This window comes from Lissotriton helveticus, chromosome 7 (assembly GCF_964261635.1).
Source record: "Lissotriton helveticus chromosome 7, aLisHel1.1, whole genome shotgun sequence".
Classification (NCBI taxonomy): Eukaryota; Metazoa; Chordata; class Amphibia; order Caudata; family Salamandridae; genus Lissotriton; species Lissotriton helveticus.
Window position 1 is genome coordinate 825,151,491 of NC_136068.1, and position 10,553 is coordinate 825,162,043.

The 10,553-nt window shown below is 41.7% G+C and overlaps 1 protein-coding gene across 1 annotated transcript in view; it reads left to right on the plus strand.

Moving 5' to 3' along the window:
• Positions 1–10,221, plus strand: part of HNRNPAB (heterogeneous nuclear ribonucleoprotein A/B) — a 46,390-nt gene extending 36,169 nt beyond the window's left edge. Inside the window, exon 9 of the mRNA XM_078653307.1 lies at positions 4,916–10,221. The gene's annotated coding sequence lies outside the window, so the exon portion shown is untranslated. The remainder of the gene's footprint in view (positions 1–4,915) is intronic.
• Positions 10,222–10,553: the final 332 nt, after the last annotated feature.

Consider the following 10,553-nt stretch of genomic DNA (forward strand, 5'->3'; position numbering starts at 1 on the left):
GGGTGGGTGAGGGGGTGAGAGGGTGTGAGGGTGAGTGAGGGTGAGAGGGTTGTGAGGGTGGGTGAGGGTGAATGAGGGGGTGTGATGGTGAGGGGGTGTGAGGGTGAGTGGGTTGGGAGGGAGGGAGGGTGGGTGTGAGGGTGATGGGGTGTGAGGGGTGAGAGGGTTGTATGGGTGAGGGTGTGTGAGGGACAGGCATTGGACATTGAGGGACACAAGCACAGAGCACTGAGAGGAGCAGGCACGGGGCAGTGAAGGACACTGGTTTGGGGCAGTGTGGGTAAAACATGAAAACAGGTCGAGACCTAAAAAACTGAAGACCCAACTTCTACTAATGGCACCAGCAATACTGATGTGATAAAAAAGAGCTGTGGGTGAAACACACTAAGATAAATAATGCAGTGGTCTTTTGAAATGAACGGCCACATGACATTCAGGATAATGAAAAGGGCTATCGATACACAAATGGCATCGCCTCCCACTTCCTTCGACGCAACTCCGAGTTGAAAGCTCAAATAGTAACGTTTGCAATTGACAAATATAAGTTCTCAAGTGGGTGACAAAATGCTCTTGCACTCATATTTTACTTCTTAGAAACGTGTGTAAACATAAGTTTTTTTTATATTAATTTATTAAAACTACACGTCGATGGAGTCAATTAACGCATTTCCCTATAGTATTCCGTCTTTCTTCAGCAGCCTTAAACACATTGTAATTCACAGGTTCTTTTCCGTTCCTCTCTTCCCCTGGGAATAGTATATGTGAAGAAACGTACTCTTTCCTGCCAAATGTCATATCTGACAGGGGACAGCCTCCACCGCTTTGCCAGTGCTGCTCGTTTTGTGCCAGCTGGTGGGCCGTTCTTCTTCTCTTCACGGTAATAAACTTGTCACGCCGTTGTTGATGTTCAGTTCCACCAGCCAGCTTTTGGCACAATTATCCGACACACACCTAGCCCACAGGGCGGCCTGCAGCACCTTCTGGGTCTTCTAAGTGTAATGAGCCCCCCAGTTCCTCCTGATGACGCCTTGCGCCACCTAACGGCGTGGCTCGAAGGTACACATACAAGGGACAGTGACCTGCCCACTTGAGGCCAATCTAGTATAGCGTTTATATAAGTGAATATCCTAATCACAAGGTGCCCCCTAACCTGCCCCTCTGCCCGATCCTGGTCTGCACCTGGACAATTCTTTACACTTGGCAGGCAACTTAGTCCCATCATGCACATCAGTTTAAAGCGATTTTCTTTCAAAATTCTACGCACATTGTAGCTGAATCAGGGTATTCTGCAACGCGTGGTAATAAGGCGTGCCCTCGTGCGCAGCAAGGCCCATTAGCTAATTAATTTTAAATAAAAAAAACACCATTGTTGGGTTCAAATGACCGTTTATTTCATAAATGAAGTGCCAATGTAAACGGTACTCTGCAGAGCTGTAACGCGAGGAGTTTTTAATCCTGCTCCGTTTCCCGCTGTACATTTCAACAGGAACGTCTACGCAAGAAAAGGAAGAAGCAAGAGGATCAATGATTGCAATGCGCATGCTTTAAAATCCTTCCTCTGAGCGCCGATTGATAGCCGGGGACCCCCTCCGTGCGTTTGGTAATTACCCCAATACTTCCTCCACGCTTGCTTAAGCTTGTCTACCACTTATAGAGTACTACCATGCCTCTCCACCTTTACGTTCTCTTTCCGATGCATCCTGAGTTACCAAGTATCGTGCCCTTTGGTCGCTAAATTGGTTTGTTTGGGGAAAATTAATCTTCTGGTCATTCATGACACTTCCACCCGCGCTGTCCCACCTCTCTTCCCCCGCGGTCCGGCCCCGCACTCACTCACCCTTGCCACCGCCGAGTCCCAGGTGCGCAGCCAGCGGTCTCCGGTGAAGCTCTGGGTGTTTGTGGCGCTCCTCACACCGCAGCTCCCAGCCCACGGGCGTGCCTCCTGAAATCCCCCTCACACCTCCCAGCTCCAGCGATGACACACATTCGCTTAACAGGGATCCAGCGAGCGCTAACGAAACTGAAACTTATGGCGCATCGCAGAGTCTGATTCCAACGCGCGCGACCCAATCCCAAGGCGCGCGTCGGAATCCGACTCTGCCATAGACAATGCTGTGCGCATGGCCAGCTCTTGTCCCCCCTCGTTTGTTGGCTGACTCGACAGCTATAGTACTCTCTGCGAGAGCGTGCTTTCGCGCGCTTTTCGCAGCGAGCCCTAAAAAGGGAGTGAGAAAAGTGTACAAAGATCACACTTCTACCATTTTGAGGATAAACCCACCAGTTCCACAGAGAGAAGTGAAGATGTTTTAGGAAATTGTTGGCTACTGTGGTCATTGAATTCCAAACTTTTCCTTATTCGCTAAGTTAAGTTGCAGTGATTTGAGGAACTCTGTGCCTGGGACAATGAATGTATGCAAGCCTTCCTAGAGCTCAAGCAGTTTGTGTAGCATGCTTGCTCTAGGAATGCCTAGTTACAAAAATGGTTTATTCTGTCTTGAAAGAGAAAGGTGGGCATTTTGTTTTGATCCAACAACATGGATCGGCTAAGTTGCCCATTTCATATTTATCTGCAACACTGGATCCAGTTGCCACTGCTCTGCCTGGTTGCATGAAAAAATTGTTGTGACTCCTATTGCAGCTGTACAATGTGAGGTAATTGTGATGGGTTACTCGTTCACTGTGCTTGTTTCACATTCGGAACAGACACTGATAACTCACACCTGCACTCAGCATCTGAGTGCATCTTGACCAAGAATGAGCAGATAATCTTGGCAACAAAGTTTTTTTTCAATCAGACGTTGTAATACCCTGAAACCTGTCATACTTGTTACTTTGCCAAAGGGGGATGGAGTAGATGATGATAATCATGATTGAACAGATGTGACTGAGTTGTGTGCCAACCCAAGATCAGGCATTCAACATGTACCACTAGAATTAGATGATTTAATTTTATTGTGGATCTTGTCTGAGCGACTCTTCGAGCAGTATATGCAGACTACACAGTGACAAGTATTGTGTAGGCATCGTACTTGTGTAATGTAACTTCCGCACAAGTAGGAGGATTGGTTGTGATTACAAGAGCATGTTGCATGGCCAATTAATTCAGTGTTACAATTTACACAGATAGCCAGCCAGTATAATATTGGTGTGGTCGCCATTTTCGGAAACTCGCCTTAAAAACTGACCATGAATTCTACATTTAGTTGTGGCCCTGCACATGTTTAAGAAAATTGTTATTGCAAAATATGTTGCACACTAAAGTGGAGATGACCATATCTTACTGGGCAACAACTTTACAGATAAAGTTGCGAAGTGCTGTGCTCTTGCTCTGGTTCACTTGAATTGAATTAAAATTCTGAAACAGCCTTAATTAAAATATTTTTTTTTTCATTGTCAGTTCAAACAGTTAAAACATTTGAAGAGTTGAAACATTTGCAGAGTGAGGTGTCGAAGATGAAAGAAAAAGTTGGGAAAAGACAGGATGCTATCAAGATAATTTGTTGAAGCCAACTTATGGGAGGGTTATGGTTGCAGATTTACTACTGCATATGCAAGATACATGCATAGACCTACACATGTAGGACGAGACGGAATGACTGCTACGTTTAAAAAGTATTGGTGTAATCCTCATTCCAGAAAGATTGCTTACAATCTGTGTCAGAAGCATGTAATTTGCCAGCAGGTAAATGTTGATATTAAGAATCAATTTGCCATAAGTGAAAATTTGTAGAGATACAACCCTGTAATGGTTTGCATTTTATTTTGGTGGTCAACTGTTTATTTAGTAAAGGGATTGAAAGGTTCCCCAACTTCATGCTGTGACACACTTACTGTAGCCAAGCTATTGCTCAGGAAATTGATGGCATCATACAGCCAACGTCTTTGGAATCAGATAGGAAAACTCCTTTTTAAAATGAAGTGATGAGTCCTATGCATTGAAGTGTACAAAAAAGTGATGGATGGAATGCTAGAAATAATCTCAGCCACTGGTATTTACTCGGGTTGCACTCCTGTCCATCGTTATTCTGCACAACATGCCACCTCTGTTTAGGTTTGGGTTGCTTGTATTCTGGTTCAGGGAGGTCCTGGCCTGGAGGTTTGGGTTAGATTGTTCCTACTAGAGCAGGGGCAAGAGTGATTTGCAAATGGCTGGGTTCAAACTGAGGTGGCTAAACGAATAATGGGTTGGAATGTTACCCCTAGCGAATACAAGGTGTTAGACTTATTGCAAGCATTCCTCCCATCACCTTTTATGTATTTCATGTAGAGGTAAGGTTATGCTCAGATATGGGTCCCATACTCACTGTGCCACTGAAGCCCATGTACACCCCTATTAATGAGCTCCAATGATGGTAAACCCAGTCTTGGGTTGCTTATGTTCTGGTTCAGGGAGGACCTGGTCTGGCACTTCGGGCTGGATTGTTCCTCTTGAGCAGGGTTAAGACCAATTTGTATATGGCTGGGTCTGAAATAAGGTGGCGTGGTGGCAAATTAACAATGCTTTGGATTGCTACCCTGTGCAATTGCCGGTGGTCAAACACATTGCATGCACCCCTCCTATCACATTTTGGGTGTTTCATGAGAGCCTTATGCTTGGCCCTGAATATCAACCCGACGTTCCATTGTACGGTCATCCCGAAGCATCCGGTATAGTTGAGAGGGCCTACAGTACGATAAAAGCAAAACTGGTAAAGTGCGAGTCTCAACATTACTGAAATGGCCAGATGCCCTGCTTCTGGTTCTAGTAAGTATGAGAAGCATACCCAATAGAAGCACAGGATTGACTGGAGTGTTGATCTGGAGGGCCATGAGGACTCCTGGAACGTATTCAGCTGCTTTTCTGAATATTACTAATGACCTGGTTTTGGATTACTGCAAAGGTTTGGCTGATTTGATATGCTCCATCTCTCACCAGGTGAAATATGCTACACCTTCAACAAGTGAAGAACCCTGCAATGACTTAGGCCCTGAAGACTAGGTCAGGCTGAGGAAACAGTATGAAGACATGTATAGAGCCTCAGTGGAATGGGCACATACCAATTGATCATGAAGGCGAACACTTTTGTAAGGTGTGAAGGCTTGCTTTATTGGCTCTTCTACGCCATCTCACAAAATGAGTCAAGGATGCAGATGATGAAGCTGTGACACAACTACTAATTCACAAAGTCAAATTGAAGTTTGCTACGTGGATCCAAAGTGGAGAGAACAAAGCTTTCAAGAAAAATTAGAGGAAAAAGAAAAATAACAACTTAAACAAAATTAAAAACAAGAAACTCAAACCTCAAAAACTCAAACTTTGAAAACCTCAAGAGCAGTTCACAGTATAATTGCAAGTCGTGCAAATCAAGAGGCCAGTGAAGATGAAATGAGACAAGTGGAGCAAAATGTGACTGAAGGTGAAAGGATTTGAAGGTGACAGAAATAAGAAGAGCGTTGAACCTATTTGGCAGTCTGAGGGAAACTGGAGAGAAATCAACAGATGCAGTGGCAGATCCGAATGACAGAGATTTAGAAACGCCTGTAGTCAGAAGATCAACAAAAGCAAGAGTACTAAAAAGAAATATGCAGCCCCTGATTGGGCACATCTGGCAAAGACAACCAGGGAAAAAAAAGATGGACCTGAGAGACCATCTCTTTCTGCTTGAGGAACTTCCAAGAATTGGCATGTACTGAGTGAAGGTGATGGGACATTGAATAATTTCATGATGAAACTGTATTTTGAGTTTTTAAAAAGAGAATAAAAGTTATTTATTTTAATAAGTATACCTGCATAGTGCTCTTTGTTTAGAATTTGAAGTTTTGTTTTATTCTATGCTTGCATTTAAGAATTATGCTGCATCTGAAAAAGAATGATTTTATATATTTAGGTATCCAGTTTAAGATAGTCATAAAACTTATGCTGTCAAAAATCTATTTGAATTAAGCTAGTGCTGTATGAACTATCTTTTCTCAAGCATGCGGAACCCGTTTTCTATGAGGTCTTTCCCCAAAGAATGCTAAACCCTCTTGCCTATTTGGGTTCGATCGTGCTAAGGTCTCCATAACTTTTTTTTCACATAAGGGATCCACTCCAAATGTGTCCCCCCACCCCCGACACATCCTTCCTGGGGGTTCTAAAGGGTACCCGGGGTTTGTGGATTCCTCTGGAGGGGAATGAAAAATTAGGCAAAACATAGAAAAAGGATAGGGGGGCTGGTGGGTGGGGGGCAGGTGGAGGGTGGAATAGGAAAAAACACTCAGAAAAAAGTGTCTGCCTTTTTCCCTAAAACATGGCATCAACAGTAGGGTTGCTGTGCTAAGGTCCCCATCTTCATGGCTTTCAGAAACATGCAGGACTCAATCCGTTTTTAAAGATTTATTTATCACAGTTTTGGCCTTTTTCAAAGTAGCAGTCCATTTTTCCAACTACTTCCAAGTGTGTGGTAGAAACCAGGCTGAAACCCATGGGTCATCCCGGAAAGCTATAGATTTCGGAAAAGTAGAACAAATTCTGAGTTCAGCAACAGGTCATTTGTGTAGATCCCTCAAGGTTTTCTGTAAGAAACCAACTGTTAATATAAAAATAATTTGAATGAGAGGGAAAAAACATCCATTTCTGACGTTTTAATTTGTAACTTCTTGTCACAATGGCCAATTTACAAAGCAATATACCATTGTCTATTAGACTCTTCTAGTTGCGAGGATATATAATGTTTGTAGGTTTTTCAAGAACCCGAGGTAACCGGAGCCACCAACTGAACTGTACCTTACAATGTTTTTCATTGTGCACCGGGTATAGAGCAATTTGTATGGTAAAATATAAAGAGTAAAAAATAGGTATCAAGAAAATCTATGTATTTGTGAAACAGACACCTGATATGGAGTATAGGAGCAGGGGTTATTTGCACATCTCTGAATTTGTGGCTTAGCCAGCACCTAGGGAAGCCTAGCAAACCTGTGTATATTTTGGAAAATTAGACCGCTAGGGGAATCTAGGGTGGAATGACTAGTGTTGCTGCCACCAGGTTTTCCTACTCGGAAGCCTTTGTAAACCTCAAAATGTGACAAACACATTTCCTCTCATTATTCTCCCATAACTCCCAATAAAAATGGTACCTCACATACGTGGGCAGGACTAGTGCCTGCGACAGGAAAGGACGCAAAACACAACATGGACACATCACATTTTTCCAAGGAAAACTGACCCTTTTTTGTAATGCCGCTAGCTGTGGAATTTAGCTCAACCGGCACCTAGGGAAACCTAGCAAAACTCTACATTTCATAAAACTGGACACCTAGGCAAATCCAGGCTGGGGTGACTTGTGTGGCTACCACCAAGGTTTCCTACCCAGAAGCTCTTGCAAACCTCAAACTTTGACCAAAAAAAACAAATTTTCACCACATTTCTGTAAGGACAGTTCAGGAATCTGCAGGGAGCAATACATTTCCTACCACCTGCCATTCCCCCCCCCCCCCCCAAGTATCCCAATTAAAATTGTACCTCACTTTTATGGGTAGGCCTAGTGCCCGTAACAGGAAAGGCCCCAAAATACAACATGGAGACATCAACATTTCCTGTCACAAATTGATCTGATCTGGCAGTGGGGGTAGCAGTGTTTTTTTGGCTGGGGATCGACGGCCACCCAGGGTAACCAACCAAACCCACACATTTATGAAAACTAAACACATAAGGGAGTCATGGGTGGTGTACCATGCGTAGATCCCACAAGTTTTTCTTACCCCCAATGCCCTGCAAACCTCAAACTTTGCCTAAAATTTAAAATGTTCCTTAATTTCTGTGATGTAAACTTTCAGAATCATAAGGAATCCACTAAATTCCTTCCACCAAGCATTGCTTCACTTGTCCTGATAAAAATGCTACCCTACATGTACGACCAATCTGCCCCCAAGGGGTTGTGGGTAGAAAGACCACTTGCCTGGGGTGGAGGGGTAGCATTAGCCCATTGCAGAGGGGCCACTCACCCCTCTAAACATTGTCCCTGGAGTCTAGAGGTATCATTACAAAGGGGAGAGTCTTCTCTTTCCAATGATACCTCTCCCGTCTCGCTCGGGGGCCTGAGATCGACCCGATCACTAAAGCAGTGTAAGTGAAACCAGCTGTCAGGCTTATTTCACTTTCATTTGCAATTATGTCAGTGTGCCATATGCAACAATCGTCATTACAAAAAATATGCCTTGGGTTGCTGGGGAAGTGAAATTTAAAAAAGGAAATCACCCTAGGATGAGCACCAGAGTCACAGTCCTAGGATGTGCTGGAGCCATCCATAGCACCAGAGCACTGGTGCTATGGACATCTCCAGCACGTCAATAGCATCCAAGCAGTTAATAAAAAGATTTGAACTGGTATAAATATTTTTGCCCACATTATTTTAGTTTTCCATGCTTATATCAACATTTCTGAAGGCGTGTCTTATTAAATGCTCAAAACATTTTAAACTAAAATATTGGAGAATTTGTTTTTATTTTACACCTTGTTTTTGAGATAGAGATTTTATGGAGACATTTCTATTGATAGAAGATGCCTACCTGTAAAGAAAGAGTTTGCTTTAAAATAGTTTTGATGGTTTTTATTTTATTAGTAATGATTGGTATTGTAGTGAGTGTGTATTGCCCTGATGGAGATGCTTTGATTCATTAAAATATTGTGCAACATAATACTAGAGAAAGATTAGATTACAGAGATAGTTCCAATGGACATTTTGAAGAAAATACTTCTGCAATACCGCCAAATGAATATACGGTAATAATGAGTATATCTAATTATTATGTTTGTACTTATTTATTCTGTTTCTAAAGGGATTGTTTATATACAACTTCCTCTTTTCTTGAGTATTTCTTGTAGCTGTAATGTTTCTATTTTGTTAGAACAGAACTTCCTCGAGGAGTTCGAAATAGATTATAATCTTGCCTGAAGTTGAAAATGTAGATGTTACTAATAGACCCATTATATTCTATTATTCGAAAAATAATGGTAGTGGTGACAGGAATGAGTGGGAATTGCCATAAAGGATGCAGAAGTAACAGAGGTACATCAGTTAAATGAAGACAGACATTTTAGAATTTCATTGGTGCGTCCTAGGCTTAGGAATTTTCAAGAGAAGAAAGTAAATGTTCGTATGATGGGAGAGAAATGTGACTGAACAGATACTTCACTCTTGATTGGTATGAGTAAGAGCAGTTATACTTATATAGTTGACAGATTTTATATTGGACGATGGTCCCACTTTTAGTTGTGTATCTCACGTCTGTGGTTAAATTACTTATTTTTAGAATTCCAAGTAACTGGGTGAGTTTTTGTTATCAAGAACTGGTGTTCCCAATAATATATCATACTAATAAGTTGAGTGGAATGAGTTTTCAGAGAGCAAAACACAGATTTGCTCAAGTTCTTATTGGTGTGTTTGATGGTATGCATCTGCCTACTGGTGGGCTTTTGGTGATCGTTTTGCTCCTAATTCTGCAGGTGCATTAACTAAAATTAATGAGGAAATGATTGCTATTTGTGCAATGGTAATACAAAACAGATTAGCTTTGGATATTGTAATGGCAAAGCAAGGAGGAACATGCCATATAATTAAGGTCTAGCCGTATTATAAGTTTGTGCCCAATAATATTATGGAAATTAAGAAGTAGATTTACAACATAACTAATATTGCAAGTGAAGCTTAAACCTTGAGCGAGACTGGTGTGAGGGAAAGAGTTGGTTCATCGATGAGTAAGACTGGAAGGGAATTGGAAACATTGGTGAACGGGTTAGCTATGTAGCTGGTGGTTTGCTAACGAAAATACTAACACCATTAATAAAATTAGCATGGAGTATAACTGTTCTAGTTCTAATGTTAAAAGTTTCATGAATTGTATATTTTAAGGGAGGTTTGAAATGTGATTGTGAAAAGAACACAACCAGAAAAAGAAAGAGGATAATGAACTTGATGACTTTAAATCGAGAGTTTATGATGAAATAAAGACTTTGGAGATTAAGGGAAAAATACATTGAAGAAGCTGCGAATGACTGGCAATTTACTGTAATGCAGCGAAACATTTGGCGATTTAGAAATTAACGGGGGAGTGTGAATGTGTTTTTAATTAATAAAAAAATGATGCTTGATATGAATGTATTTTAGTTAGCATACCCAGGCTTCAGTTGACATGTCAAGGCCTAATCATCCTGTAAGGACATTTGTTTTGCAGTGACAGAAATAAAATGTGCTTTTAAAATTACATGAACAAGTTTCATGTTTCTCTTCTGTGTCTTTCCATTTCCTTGCCAAGCTGAATTGAATGATCTGTGTTCGAAGCCATATGCAGAATGTTCCTGTTTTTGCAACAAATTCAAGGTTCCTTTCCCTTGTTGCTCAAAGCAGTTGTATGGTCTCTTGTTTTTGTTTGTGGCACAAATGGCGAGTAATTTTCATCATCTTCTATGTACGCCTTATTATAATTATGTATGAAAGGGAGTGTTCTTAAATGTTTTTAGATGCTGAATCATAATTTCTTAAAAAGGATCGGTTTATGTGTAAGGAACATTATAGGTACAGCCCTACTATGTCAGA